Consider the following 16,531-nt stretch of genomic DNA (forward strand, 5'->3'; position numbering starts at 1 on the left):
GTCTTCTTTTGAAAAGTCTGTTCATATCCTTCACCCACTTATGAATGGGTTTGTTTGTTTTTTTTCTTGTACATCTGTTTTAGTTCTTTGTAGACTCTGGATATTAGCCCTTTGTCAGATAGGTAGGTTGCAAAAATTTTTTCCCATTCTGTTGATTGCCGGTTCACTCTAATGATCATTTGTTTTGCTGTACAGAAGTCCTGGAGTTTAATTAGATCCCATTTGTCTATTTTGGCTTTTGTTGCCAATACTTTTGTGTTTTAGTTATGAAGTCTTGCCTGTGCCTATGTCCTGAATGGTTTTGCCTAGGTTTTCTTCTAGAGTTTTTATGGTGTTAGGTCTTATGTTTAAGTCTTTAATCCATCTGGAATTAATTTTAGTGTAAGGTGTCAGGAAGGGATCCAGTTTCTGCTTTCTGCACATGGCTAGCCAGTTTTCCCAACACCCTTTATTAAACAAGGAATCCTTTTCCCATTACTTGTTTTTGTAAGGTTTGTCAAAGATCACATGGTTGTAGGTGTGTGGCGTTGCCTCCAAGGCCTCTATTCTGTTCCATTGGTCTATATCTCTGATTTGGTACCAGTACCATGCTGTTTTGATTACTGTAGTCTTATAGTATAGTTTGAAGTCAGGTAGCATGATGCCTCCAGCTTTGTTCTTTTTGCTTAGAATTATCTTGGCTATGCAGGCTCTCTTTTGGTTTCATATGAAGTTTAAGGTGGTTTTTTCCAGTTCTTTGAAGAAGGTCATTGGTAGCTTGATGGGGATAGCATTGAATCTATAAATTACTTTGGGCAGTATGGTCATTTTCACAATATTGATTCTTCCTAACCATGAGCATGGAAAGTTTTTCCATCTGTTTGTGTCCTGTCTTATTTCGTTGAGCAGTGGTTTGTAGTTTTCCTTGAAGAGATCCTTTACATCTTTTGTTGTATTCCTAGGTATTTTTTTCTCTTTGTAGCAATTGTGAATGGCAGTTTGTTCTTGATTTGTCTCTCTTTAAGTCTGTTATTGGTGTATAGAAATGCTTGTGATTTCTGCATATTGATTTGGTATCCTGAGACTTTGCTGAAGTTGCTTATCAGTTTAAGGCGATTTGGGCTGAGATGATGGGGTCTTCTAAATATACAATCATGTCATCTGAAAATAGAGACAATTTGACTTTCCCCTTTCCTAATTGAATACCCTTTGTTTCTTTTTCTTGCCTGATTGCTCTGGCCAGAACTTCCAATACTATATTGAATAGGAGTGGTGAGAGAGGGCATCCTTGTCTAGTGCCAGATTTCAAAGGGAATGCTTCTAGTTTTTGCCCATTAAGTATGATATTGGCTGTGGGTTTGTTGTAAATAGCTTTTATTATTTTGAGATACGTTCCGTCGATACCCAGTTTATTGAGAGTTTTTAGCATAAAGGGCTGTTGAATTTTGTCGAAGGCCTTCTCTGCATCTATTGAGATAATCATGTGGTTTCTGTCTTTGGTTCTGTTTATGTGGTGAATTACATTTATAGACTTGCGTATGTTGAACCAGCCTTGCATCCCCGGGATGAAGCCTACTTGATCGTGATGGATAAGCTTTTTGATGTGCTGTTGCAATTGGTTTGCTAGTATTTTATTGAAGATTTTTGTATCTATGTTCATCATGGATATTGGCCTGAAGTTTTCTTTTCTTGTTGAATCTCTGCCGGGTTTTGGTATCAGGATGATGTTGGTCTCATGAAATGATTTAGGAAGGATTCCCTCTTTTTTGATTGTTTGGAATAGTTTCAGAAGGAGTGGTACCAGCTCCTCCTTGTATGTCTGGAAGAATTTGGCTGTGAACCCATCTGGACCTGGGCTTTTTTTGGTTGGTGGGCTATTAATTGCTGGCTCAACTTCAGCCCTTGTTATTGGTGTATTCAGGGTTTCAACTTCTTCCTGGATTAGGCTTGGGAGGGTGCAAATGTCCAGGAATTTATCTATTTCTTCCAGGTTTACTGGTTTATGTACATAGAGTTGTTTGTAGTAATCTCTGATGGTAGTTTGTATTTCTGTGGAATCTGTGGTGATATCCCCTTTGTCATTTTTTATTGCATCTATTTGATTCTTCTCTCTTTTCTTTTTTATTAATCTGGCTAGTGATCTATTTTGTTGATCTTTTTGAAAAACCAGCTCCTGGATTTATTGATTTTTTGAAGGGTTTTTTGTGTCTCTGTCTCCTTCACTTCTACTCTGATCTTAGTTATTTCTTGTCTTCTGCTAGCTTTTGAGTTTTTTTGATCTTGCTACTCCAGCTCTTTCAATTTTGATGATAGGGTGTTGATTTTAGGTCTTTCCTTGGTTCTCATGTGAGCATTTATTGCTCTAAATTTTCTTCTAGACACTGCTTTAAATATGTCCCAGAGATTCTGGTTCTTTGTGTCTCCATTCTCATTGGTTTCGAAGAACATCTTTATTTCTGCCTTCATTTCATTGTTTATCCCGTCAACATTCAGGAGCCAGTTGTTCAGTTTCCATGAAGTTGTGTAGTTTGAGTTCTAATCCTTAGTTCTAATCCTGAGTTCTAATTTGATTACACTGTGGTCTGAGAGGCTGTTATGATTTCCGTTCTTTTGCATTTGCTGAGGAGCGATTTACTTCCAATTCTGTGGTCAATTTTAGAGTAGGTGTGATGTGGTGCTGAGAAGAATGTATATTCTGTGGATTTGGGGGTGGAGACTTCTGTAGATGTCTATTAGGTTTGCTTGTTCTAGATCTGAGTTCAAGTCCTGGATATTCTTGTTAATTTTCTATCTCATTGGTCTGTATAATATTGACAGTGGAGTGTTAAAATATCCCACTATTATTGTGTAGGACTCTAAGTCTCTTTGTAGGTCATTAAGAACTTGCTTTATGTATCTGGGTGCTCCTGTATTGGGTGCGTACGTATTTGGGATTGTTAGCTCTTCTTGTTGCATTGATCCTTTTACCATTATGTAATATCCTTCTTTGTCTCTTTTGATCTTTGTTGGTTTAAAGTCTATTTTATCAGAGACTAGGATTGTAACTCCTGCTTTTTTTTTTGTTCTCCATTTGCTTGGTAAATCTTCCTCCATCCCTTTATTTTGAGTCTATGTGTGTCCTTGCATGTGAGATGGGTTTCCTGGATACAGCACACTGATGATTTTTGACTTTTTATCCAATTTGCCAGTCTGTGTCTTTTGATTGGGGCATTTAGCCCATTTACATTTAAGGTTAATATTGTTATGTGTAAATTTGATCCTGCCATTTTGATGCTAGCTGGTTGTTTTGCCCATTATTTGATGCAGTTTCTTCATTGTGTTGATGCTCTTTACCATTAGGTACTTTTTGGAGTGGCTGGTACTGGTTTTTGCTTTCTACGTTTAGTGCTTCTTTCAGGAGCTCTTGTAAGGCAGGCCTGTTGGTGAGGAAATCTCTCAGCAATTGCTTGTTCATAAAGGATTTTATTTCTCCTTTGCTTATGAAGCTTAATTTGGCTAGATATGAAATTCTAGGTTGAAAGTTCTTTTCCTTGAGGGTGTTGAATATTGGCCCCCACTCCCTTCTGGCTTGTAGGGTTTCTACTGAGAGATCCACTGTGAGTCTGATGGGCTTTCCTTTGTGGGTAACCAGAGCTTTCTCTCTGGCTGCCCTTAGCATCTTTTCCTTCATTTCAACCCTGGTGAATCTGACGATTATGTGCCTTGGGGTTGCTCTTCTTGAGGAGTATCTTTGTGGTGTTCTCTGTATTTCCTGGACTTGAATATTGGCCTGCCCTGCTAGGTTGGGGAAGTTCTCCTGGATAATATCCTGAAGAGTGTTTTCCAGCTTGGATTCATTCTCTCCATCACACTCAGGTACACCTATCAAATGTAGATTAGGTCTTTTCATGTAATCCCATATTTCTTGTAAGCTTTGTTGATTTCTTTCACTCTTTTTTCTCTAATCTTGCTTTCTCATTTTATTTCATTGAGTTGATCATCAATCTCTGACATCCTTTCTTTTGCTTGGTCGATTTGGCTATTGAAACTTGTGTATGCTTCTTGAAGTTCTTGTGTTGTGTTTTTCAGCTCCATCAGGTCATTTATATTCTTCTCTAAGCTGTTTATTCTTGTTCACATTTTGTCAAACCTTTTTTCAAGCTTTTTTGTTTCTTTGCATTGGGTTAGAACATGTTCTTTTAGCTCAGAGAAGTTTGTTATTACCCACCTTCTGAAGCCTGTTCTTGTCAATTCATCAGACTCATTCTCCATCCAGCTTTGTTCCCTTGCTAGTGAGGAGTTGTGATCTCTTGGAGGAGAGGTGTTCTGATTGTGGGTGTTTTCATCCTTTTTGCTCTGGTTTCTTCCCATCTTTGTGGATTTATCTACCTGTGGTCTTTGTAGTTGGTGGCTTTTGGATGGGATCTCTGAGTGGACATCCTTTTTGTTGTTGATGAAGTTATTTCTTTCTGTTTTTTTTTTTTTTAGTTTTCCTTCTAACAGGCCCCTGTGTTGTAGGACTACTGGAGGTCCACTCCAGACCCTGCTTGCCTGGGGAGCACCTGCGGTGGTTGCAGAACAGTAAGGGTTTCTGCCAGTTTCTTTTGGTGTTATCTTTGTCCCAGAAGGATACCTGACAGATGTCAGCCTGAGCTCTCCTTTATGAGGTGTCTCTTTGGATATATGGGGGTCAGGGAGCTGCTTGAGGAGACAGTGTGACCCTTATAGGAGCTCAAGTGCTGAGCTTTGAGCTCCATTGTTTCATTCGAGCTGCTGGTCAGGTCCATTTAAGTCTGTTGCAGTGGAACTCATAACCGCCCTTTTTTCCCAGGTGCTCTGTCCTGGAAAGGTGGGGCTTTATTTATAAGTTTCTGAGGTGCTGCTGCCTTTTTTCAGAGATGCCCTGTCCAGCTAGGAGGTAATATCAGTAGCTTTTATTGTTTCATAAAGTATTTTTGTTAGTGAAATTGACTGTTATTTTCTTGCAGTTTTCATGATAGACAACACAATAATTACTAGTACAGATTGATGTTGTGTCTCAATTTGTATGAAGGGATTATGCACCACAGTTTTAGAACTGCTGACTTAAGTCATTTACATTTTGTATAATTATCATTATAGTTGTGTGTGTGTGTGTGTGTTTTATTTTGTTTTGCTTTGTTGTTTTTTTGAGATGTACTTCTGCACTGTCACCTGGGCTGGAGTGCAATGGTGTAATCTTGGTTCACTGCAACCTCTGCCTCCTGGGTTCATACAGTTTTCCTGCCTCAGCCTCCCAAGTAGCTTGGATTACAGGTGCACATCACCACACCCAGCTAATTTTTGTATTTTTAGTAGAGATGGGGTTTCACTGTGTTGTCCAGATTGGTCTCAAACTCCTGACCTCGTGGTCTGCCTGCCTCAACCTCCCAAAGTGCTGTGATTACAGGCATGAGCCACCATGCCTGGCCTATAGTTGTATTTAAATCTGTCATCTTGCTATTTGTTTACTGTTTGTCCCATGTCTGCTGCTATCACAAAATATCTGAGACTGGATAATATATAAAGAACAAAAATGTATTTATAGTTCTGAAGGCTGGAAAGTCCAAGATCAAGGCTCTTTCAGATTCAGTGTTTGGTGATGACTTTCTGGTAGCATTCTCAATGCCAAAAGGGGCAAACACTATGCCCCATCATGGCAGAAGGGACAAAAGTGCTAAAAGGGACCAAATTTACTCCCTCAATCCTCTAATAAGGCACTAATCCTTTCCTGAGGGCAGGTCCCTCATGACCTAATAATCTCCTGAAGGTCACACCTCTTAATACCATTATGTTGGGGATTATATATCAACATGAATTTTGGAAGGGACAGAAACATTCAAATTATAGCATTTTATCTGTTCTTTGTTCCCCTTTCCTACCTTTTTTAGAGTAACTCAGTGTTTTCCTTTACCCCATTTTATTCCCACTACGGTTTGTTAGCTACGCCTCTTTTAATTTTTGATGATTTCTCTTAGAATTACAGTATGCTGTATCACAGTCTACCTTTAGATGTTACTATGCTACTTCAAGTATAATGTAAAAACACACAACATTTTGCTTCTATTTCCCCCTTTGTCCAGTTGCATATTGTTGTCATGTATTTTTCTGATATGTGTGTTATAAACTTCCTGATACATTATTATTACTTTTCTTTTGCTGGTCAGTTATCTTTTTTAAAAAATTAAAAGTAGGAAAAATATCTTTCAGATTTCCCCATATGTTTATCATTTCTGGTACTCTTCATTCCTTTTGTAGATCCTAGTTTTCATGTAGCATCTTTATCCTTCTGTCTGAGAATTTCCTTTTACATTTCTTGTGATTCAGGCTTGCTGATGATAAATTTGCTCAGCATCTGTTTGTCTGAAAAATTTTTCTTTCACCCTCATTTCTGAAGGATATTTTTGTTGAATATAGAATTTGAGGTTGGTGGAGTTTGTCCCCTCCCCACATTCAGCCCCTTCCATTCTATTATTTTTTGGTATTTATATTTTCTGGTGAGAAGTCTGTGAGGTTTTTTTCTTTTATTCAATATGTCATTTTTCTCCATTTTTAAAATAGTCCCATTATCTCTGGTTTTCAGTAGTTTAAGTATGATGTGTCTTGGTGTGGTTTTCATTGTGATTATCTACTTGAGTTTAAATTTGTGAGTCTATTATTTTCCTCAGATTTCAGAAACTTTGGCCATAATAACATCAAATATTTTGTTCAATTCCTTACTTCTAAACACATGTAATATCGCTTGGTATTGTCCCCTAGGTTACTAAGGCTCAGCTTATATTTTTCAGGGTTTTTTTTCCCTGTCTTTCTGTTTGAATAGATTCTATTTCTGTATCTCATGTTCACTGTCTTTTCTTCTGCAGTGTCTAATCTGCTGCTAACCTTGCTGCTAACCCTGCTGCTAACTGTGAAACTTTCATTTTATATATTGTACTTTTCATCTCCAGAAGTCATATTTAGTTTTTCTTTATATCATTCATTTCTCTTTTAATTATATACATGTTTCTCTTTTAACACTTAAGCATGGTTCTAACAGCTGTGTTTTAAGCTCCTTGTCTGTTAATTCCATCATCTGTCATTTTTGCATCTGTTTTTATTGACTAACTTTCTTCCTCATCATGGTTGCATATCCTTGCTTCTTCCCATATTTAGTCAGGTTTGGTTGGATGCTGGATTTTAAAAATTTGGCATTCTGGAGTGACGGCTTTTATTGCTTTCCTTTAAAAGTATTGGACTTTGTTCTGATAGTTGAGTTACTTGCAAATCAGCTTGATCATTCTGAGACTTGTTTTTAACTTTTGTTGAAAAGGCTATGCTACTTCAAGTATAATGTAACTTAGTTCTGGTTTTATCCTAGAACTAAGTCATGTGTTCAGTTTGAATGTCCCCAGCCCTGCATGAGCTCTGAAAATTGTTCAGCTCTCAATTTTTTTGTTCAGCTATGCAGTCTCATCCTACACAGGTGTGGCTCTGTATTCAACAACAGTCTGGGAGATATGATGATTGCTGAAGCTTTTGCTCTGCACAGTACCTTCCTTCATGATACTGTGCCCTGAAAACTCCAACCTATGCCTCTTCAATTCAGTGAAGCTGCTCTGCTCTGCTTGGATTCCCCTCTTTATACAACAGTCTACAAAGTGACTGCAAGCAGAAATCCAAGAGAATTTCAGGAGTCACCTCATTTATTTTGATTTTTTCAGGGATCATAGTAGTACTGTACTGCCTGTCAGCCAGTGTGTGAGAATGGTTGTTTCATACACTTTGTCCAATTCTTTCATTGTTACAGGAGCCTCCATTACTTTTGAAACTGTAATGCAGTTGCGGTTGCCTCTTCTTTTCTTCACTATGTGTATCTCTGGCAGTTTGAGCCTAGAGAGAGCATGGATTAGTGCAATGACTGGAGAGCATTGCTGTTGAGGCTCATTCATTTACCCCTACCCCAGTGCTTTATGAATGCCTGCTGCAGGTGTCATACAGCATCACAGCTGCTTCTCCAATTTATGAGCCAGATTTTTTTTTTTTTTGAAATTTGCATTGTATTACCTGCTTGGTTGCAAGAAGATGAGGACTACTGTAGGACAAATTTGTTTTTATATAGCAATTTCCCATGAGTCACAAGGGATAGTTCCCCATTTTCCTTGTTGAGATCGACTTGATCATCTGAGTCAGTGGGCTCATTGTGGAAACATGTGAAATCCTTTATGCTTTTTCTCAGGCTGCTTCTGTTGCATGAGATAAAGCCAGAGCTGACTGTGAATTGAAGCCTCTGTAGCTGCTTAAAAAGATCTTGTTCCATCAGCCTTATAACTATTCATCATCATCATTACCACCACCATCATCATCTATATTTTATTGAGGAATCTCAACCCACTGGAGCAAAGATACAGCTTTTTTTATAAATAATTGTGGCCTGTTAACTCCCATTTGTGCTACCGGATGATGGCTCCCTTAATGACATTTTGCCCAGATTCTGTAATGTTTTTTAGTCACTTTTGTTTATCAAAACATTTATGCTGATATTTAAGCCTTGCTCATGTATAATTTTAATCTTTTTTTTTTTCTGAGACAGAGTTTCACTCTTTTTGCCTGGGCTGGAGTACAATGGCATGATCTTGGCTCATTGCAACCTTGCCTCCCAGGTTCAAGTGATTCTCCTGCCTCAGCCTACCAAGTAGTTGGGATTACAGGTGCCCACCACCATGCCCAGCAAATTTTTGTATTTTTAGTAGAGATGGAGTTTCACCATGTTGGCCAGGCTGGTCTCAAACTCCTGACCTCAGGTGATCCACCTGCCTCAGCCTCCCAAAATACCGGGATTGCAGGTGTGAGCCACCATGTCCAGCCTTATTTTAATCTTTTCTACAGTTTGAAGCTCTACTTTCACCCCTACACCTAAGTCAGGCTAGGGTTGAGATTCCAGAGCTGCTTTCTCATCCAGAGATTCAAGTAGGAAAGAGGAAGAGGCCAAAGGACAAGAGCCACATTCTTCCCTGTTGGTTGTTCCTGCTTCTCTTGCTGGCACCAGCTGGCTGTTGACATCTTCTGTTTGGTTAATTTTCTCTTATTGGTCTTTAATAGTCTCTCTGGAGAACCCTGGGAGAGACAAAAGATACTCCAGTGATTCCTTGATTTGAGGGATCAGGCTTCCACTTCACCTCTTTCCTCTCCTTTGACTCTAGTGAAAGACAGTCCACCCAGCAATGTCTTGTAGCTAGTATCCTTTTGCATGGTGGGTGAGGTTCTTTATTGAGGTGTAGGTGAAATGAAAAATGTTGAGCCACCCCTAGGTCTTATCCACCCAACTCATGGAAAATTGTATTCTTTCTGTGATATCAGTGGAAATGTAAGCAGCTTCTCAGCCACCTCTCTCAACTCCACCATCTCTCCTCACTCATTTCTCCAAGACCAAACAATACAACAAATACTCAACAGTCCTGGTGCCTTACCAGCTTTCAAAGGAAAGATGACAATCTCTTGGTTAATGAAAAGTGAGGGGTTTTGGGAACCTACAAGACTTAGCTAGAATTTCTTTTAGGGTCTTTCTCCCTTAGCTTTGGAGAGAAGAAACATCAGGTATCCTCCTTCATGGAAAGGGGTGGTTATAGCCTCTTCTTATGAATATTCACTCACAGGCAACACATCTTTGCCAGTTCTTCCTTTATTTTTGTAGGATGACTGGGGTTGGAGTTGGGGAAGACGGAAACCGGCACCTTGCAGTAAACCTAGAACATTTCGTGCCATCACTTTATGCACTTGCTGCAATTCCAGGACAATGGGGAAAATCCTGTCTTATAATAACCATGAAACTATACTAGTAGCTGGCATTTACTGGCTACTTGTTAAGTGCCATGCATGGTACTGAGAGCCTTACAGGCATTACCTTCTCAGATCCTCAGGACTATGAATCATCCCTTATTACCTCTATTTCACGGGTGAGAAAATTAAGGTCACTTGGCTCTTCTGTAGTAGAGCCAGAATTCAAACGTTGAGTCTGTATTTTTAGGCACTGATGGTGTTTCTCCCCTAGAGTATGCATTTGGGGCATTGATACTATTGAGTTTCCATCTTTAGGTGCATCTTCACAGATTCCAGTTGGAGGAACTGGAGAGGGCACACTGTGCCTGCGAGACAGAAGCCATTCTCAGCCAGGAGTCTCATTTTCTCCTCGGAGTCTCTAACGTCAGGATTCTGTGTGATTTGGCCATAAATAATAAATATGGTTTAGTAGAGGTTAATAAAATGCTTGTTGAATTACTGCCAACTTTATTCTAGGTCCTCGTTTCTTTGGTTGTTCTCTTAGGGACTAACTGCCTCTCTAGGAATTAATTTCCCAATGTGGATTTGAATTAATTCCCTCAGGCCACAGAATTGTAATATGGAAGAGATCATTCAGCAAATGGCACCCAGCTTTTCTCACTCCGGTTTGCCAAAGACACTGTGAGGCTTTGTTTGAACACAGGCAACAGTACTGGATGGCAGATGTTTACAAATACCATTTGTTTAATTGCTTAGGCACTTTATAATATATTTTTCTCTTAAGCTGTGGAAAACACCTCCTTCATCAGCTTTAAATCAGAGTGTAACTTTGGAGGGCCATTCTGGCTGCCTTTTTTCCTTGTGCATTGGTCCAGACAGATGGAGTGAACAAAAAGAAGAGAAAGGGGAAGCTGTTGGCAGTTACCCTCAACTTTGCCTCTTTGTAGCAGCAAGCAGCAATATAGAAATGAATACCCTTTCCATTTTTGCTCCCCCGCTGACCAAGGAGAAAAAAACACTGAAACCGGCAGAAAAGCACTCACAGTCATCTAGCTGAAAAGACAGTCAAGGAGGGGGATTGTGTGGTGGCAGCCCTCTGTAGCAGTACATCTTACAGCATCTATAATCTGTTTCTGAATTCTGCGAATTTCGCAGGGACCTGAAATGGCCTTTTTGGCCGGTACAAGCACTAGTAGAAGGTTTCTGCGGGCACAATATGCATGCCCAAGGTGGGCTTTCACTCTGTGCACAGTGACCTCAGTCCCTTACGAGAGCTGCAGAGCCCCTGACTATTGCACCTTGAGAGGATGCAGGCATGTGGTAAGTTGGTCTAGATTTCAGATGCCTTCATGTTTGTAGGGAAGCCTGCAACAGGAAATGGGGCTCTGCAGAGCCACCTTTAGAGATAAATTGTGGTCACAGACCACAGACTCTTTTTACTCTAGCATCAGCATGCCAAGCATTAGGGCCATTCTCTGCCACCCTTACAGCATTTCCACTGTTGCTTCTGAAAGTACCCACAGCCAGACCTCACTGGGAGACTTTGATTCAGTAGGGCTTGATGGCAAATGGGAATTTGCATCCATATATCAATCCATAGACAATTGAGATATTCAGCTATGGTCAATATAATCAATGCATTAGTGCTTTCTGAAATATGTCACTAAATATATCCTTTGTATGTAACAGCCACAAGAAAGTTCTCTAGAACTAAAATTCCAACCCTGGCTCTGCCACTTATTAGCTGTGTGACCCTGGACAATACACTTATAAACTCTCTGTGCCTTATTTTTATAATCTATGGAGGTAGTAGTATCTACCTCATTGGGCAGTTTGGAGATTAGATGAATTGTCATATGTGAAACACTTAGGATGCAGCAATCCCTCAATACGTTGTTATGATTTGTCTATAGAGGAAAGAAAAAAATGGCCATACATTTGCTTCGGGGTTTGTTTTGTTGGGTTCACATAGAAAAACAGAGAAAATTGTCTTGCTCTACATCTGGCCATTACATAGCAAGAGGCTTTGGAGCACTCTGGAATGCCAGTATATTTTTCCCCTTTAATTCTTGCTTTGATTTATATCTCTCCTTTAAAAAACAAACTTTCTTATACAATCCAGATTTTATAAAACATTTTTATTTTCAAATCAAAATTTATTTAAAAATAAAAAGTAAATCTACAGGGATTGCTTTGGCTTCTCCAGGAGTCAGTCCAATAGCAGAAAAGGCACCAATCCTCCTGTGACAAATACACTTATTCTAAGCAAATACTCTTGGCATTTTTAGTTTTATTAGCTTCAACAAATATTTGTTAAATATATACTAGATGTGAGGCACTTTTGGGAAAAAGAGGAATAATAGAAATTAATATTTATGGAGCAGCTGTTTTATGCCAAATGCTATAGTAAGGATTTCATAATCACCTGTTTAATGTCTGCAATGGATGTGGTTAACTAGATATTTTACAGATAAAAACCCTGAGACTCAGAGTTTGTTGCCCTGACATTTATGAAATCCAGGGCTCTCCTCTTTCCACTGTGCCATACCGTTTCAGAAGATTCAAAGATAAAGATGGAACAAAGTCTGACCTAATGATGGTGTTTTATATTTACATTGTATCTTGTGGTTTGTAACAGCATGCATGTCTACAGTCTGCATTCTGATTGGGATGTAGATCCCAGAACTGCTGCCCTATCCTGTATTGCAGCCTACGTTTACAGATTTGATCATACTATGTTTGTAGGGACCTTGATGCTATGGGAGGGCTTTTATCTTACTTCACATGTTTATCATAACAATCTTATGAAGGAATTGATGGCAGTCCTAGTGATGGCAATATTTAGTAAGCATTTACCATGTGCCAAGCACTATGCTAAGAGTTTTCCACATTGTCTCATTTAATCCTTAGCAGAGCTGGTAGATCCTTTTTGCATCTCTGTTTTATAGATAAGGCCACTACCAGCATTATTGCAGTGCAAAAATCAAAACTCACATCCAAGTCTATCTCCCTCCAAATCCCAAAATCTTAATCACTGTTATACTATATTATGTGCATTTAATTAATTAAGTAACCAAGGCTCAAAGGGGTTGTGGGCTTGCCCTAAGTATGACAGTTAGACTGGGACTCAAGACCCCATCTTCTGATGACACACTTCTGATTAATAAAGCACACAAACAACAATACTAAAAGGCAGAATAGGAAACAAAATAGGAAAAATAGCAGGTGTGTGGTCCAGTGAAGTCAGGAAAGGCTTATGAAGAAAGTGAGCTGGACCTAATAGGATGAATAAGATTTCCAGAAATAGATATAACCATGATGGATATTTCAGATGAATGGAAGAGGCTTAGCAAAATGAGAAGACATGGAGAGTTCAGAAACAAAAAATACGCTAGTGTTAATTTACCACAATATGCGGTGTACATAGGGTGTTCGGACGTGAGTCTAGAAAGCCGTGTGTGCTTCTGTGCAAATCTGAAGCATGAGCTCCTACACTGATGGAGAATGGGGAACCATTGAATGTTTTTGAGCAAGGAATGTGTTGTGGTCAAACCCACACTTTAAACAATTTTAAAAATTGATACATAATCATTGTTCATATTCAGAGGGTACAAGTAATGTTTTAATACATGCATGCAATATGTAATGATCAAATTGGGATAATTAGCATATCCATCACCTCAAACATATATCATATTTTTGTGTTGGGAACATTTCAACTCTTCTAGCTATTTTGAAATATACAATAAATTATTATTAACTGTAGTCAGCCTACTGTGCTATCTAACAATAGAACTGATTTCTTCCATCTAACTGTATGTTTGTATTCTTTAACCAACCTCTCTTAATCTCTCTTTGTTCATTTTCTCAGCCTCTAGTATCCATCATCCTACTCTATACCTCATTGAGATCAATGTTTTTAGCTTCCACATATGAGTGAGAACATACAATATTTGTCTTTCTGTGCCTGGCTTATTTCACTTAACATAATGATCTCCAGGTCCATTCATCTTGCTGCAAATGACAGGCAGGATTTCATTTTTTTATGGCTGAACAATATTCCATTGTGTATAAATACCATATTTTCTTATCCATTCATTCATTTATGTACACTTAGGTTGATACCATATCATGGATATTGTGAATAATGCTGTAGTAAATATAAAAGTGCAGGTATTTATTTGATATACTTATTTTCTTTGAAAAAATACATAGTAGTGGCATTGCTGGATTCATTTTCTGAGACACCTCTGTATTGTTTTCCATAATGACTGTACTAATTTACATTCCCCTAACAGTGTATAAGAGTTCCCTTTTCTCCACATCCTCATCAGCCTTCTTTAGTTTTTGTCTTTTTGATGGTAGCCATTCAGAGGTGAGATGATGTATCACTGTGGTTTTGATTTTTATTTCCTTAATGATTCAGGATGTTGAGCACTTTTTTTATATACCTGTTGGCCATTTGTATGTCTTCTTTTGAGAAATATTTATTCAAATACTTTGACCACTTCTTAATGTGATTATTTGGTTATTTGCTGTTGAGTTGTTTGAATTCTTTGTATATTCTGGATATTAGTCCCTTGTTGGATGAATAGTTTGTAAATATTTTCTCCCATTTGACAACTTCTCTCTTCTATGTGTGATTGTTTCCTTTGCTGTGCAGAATCTTTTTAGTTCAACATAGTCCTGTTGGTAGGTTGTATGTGCCCAGGAACTTATCCGTTTCCTCTAGGTTTTCTAATTTGTTAGTGTGTATTAATAATTATTATCTAATAATTAGTCTCTAATGATCATTTGTAGTTCAATGCCTCATTTTTCATTTATGATTTACATCTTCTCTCTTTTCTTGGTTAGTCTAGCTAGTGGTTTTCCAATTTTGTTAATCTTTTCAAATAATCAACCTTTTGTTTTGTTAATCCTTTGTATTGTTTTTAAGTCTCCATTTCATTTAGTTCTTCACTAATCTTTGTTATTTCTTTTCTTCTCCTAACTTTGGTTTTGGCTTGTTCTTGCTTTTCTAGTTCTTTAAGGTTGTTTATTTGAAATTGCTAGGTTGTTTATTTGAAATCTTTCTACTCTTCTGATGTAGGAATTCATTGCTATAAACTTCTCTCTTAGCATTGCTTTTGCTGTATCATAGGTTTTGTTATGCTGTGTTTTCATTTTCATTTGTTTCAATAATTTTTTTGATTTCCTCCTTAATTTCTTCCTTAACCTAGTGGTCTTTCAGAGCCATGTTGTTTAATCCTAATGTATTTGTACAGTTTCCAGAGTTCCTCTTGTTATTGATTTTTAGTTTTGTTTCATTGTAGTGTATGAAAATACTTGAGCTGGGCACAGTGGCTCATGCCTGTAATCCCAGCACTTTGGGAGGCCAAAGAGGGCAGATCACCTGAGATTTGGAGTTTAAGACCAACCAGGTCAACATAGTGAAACCCCAATCTCTACTAAAAATACAAAAATTAGCTAGACACGGTGGTGCATGCCTGTAATCCCAACTACTCCAGAAGCCGAGGCAGAAGTATCATCTTAGCTTGGGAGGCGGAAGTTGTAGAGAGCTGAGATCTCACCCCTGCAATCAAGCCTGGACAACAGAGTGAGACTCTGTCTCAAAAACAAACAAACAAAAACCTTGGTATGATTTTGATTTTAAAAGATTTTTTTTTTTTTTTCCTGAAGCAAAAGTTTATTTCTTTTTTTTTTTTTTTTATTGCATTTTAGGTTTTGGGGTACATGTGAATAACATGCAAGGTTGTTGCACAGGTGCACATGTGGCAGTATGATTTGTTGCCTCCTTCCCCTTCACCTATATCTGGCATTTCTCCCCATGCTATCCCTCCCCAACTCCCCACCCCCCCCACTATCCCCCCTCCCCCCCAACAGACCCCCATGTATAGTGCTCCCCTCCCTGTGTCCATGTGTTCTCCTTGTTCAACACCCGCCTATGAGTGAGAACATGTGGTGTTTGATTTTGTGTTCTTGTGTCAGTTTGCTGAGAATGATGTTTTCCAGGTTCATCCATGTCCCTACGAAGGATGTGAACTCCTCCTTTTTAATGGCTGCATAATATTCCATGGTGTATATGTGCCACATTTTTCCTGTCCAGTCTATCATCGATGGGCATTTGGGCTGGTTCCAGGTCTTTGCTATTGTAAACTGTGCTGCAATGAACATTCGTGTGCATGTGTCCTTATAGTAGAACGATTTATAATCCTTCGGATATATGCCCAGTAATGGGATTGCTGGGTCAAATGGAATTTCTATTTCTAGGTCCTTGAGGAATCGCCACACTGTTTTCCACAGTGGTTGGACTAATTTACACTCCCACCAACAGTGTAAAAGTGTTCCTATTTCTCCACATCCTCTCCAGCATCTGTTGTCTCCAGATTTTTTAATGATCGCCATTCTAACTGGCGTGAGATGGTATCTCAATGTAGTTTTGATTTGCATTTCTCTAATGACCAGTGATGATGAGCATTTTTTCATATGTTTGTTGGCCTCTTGTATGTCTTCTTTTGAGCCTTGTTTTGTGCCCAAACATGTCCTAGAGAATGTTCCATGTGTTTATGAGAAGAATGTGTTTCCTGCCACTATTAGATGAAATGTTCTGTAATTATCTGTTAGTTCCATTTGGTCTAAAGTTCAGTTTAAATCCAGTATTTCTTTGTTCATTTTCTTTGTAGATTATCTGTCCAATGCTGACAGTGAGGTGTTGAATTTCTCAACTATTACTGTATTAGCATCCATCTCTCCCTTTAGATCTAATAATATTTGCTTTATATATCTGGGTGCTCTGGCT

The sequence above is a fragment of the Aotus nancymaae genome, unplaced genomic scaffold (assembly GCF_030222135.1).
Source record: "Aotus nancymaae isolate 86718 unplaced genomic scaffold, 86718_ANA_hifiasm-v0.15.2.pri h1tg000003l, whole genome shotgun sequence".
NCBI classification, from domain to species: domain Eukaryota; kingdom Metazoa; phylum Chordata; class Mammalia; order Primates; family Aotidae; genus Aotus; species Aotus nancymaae.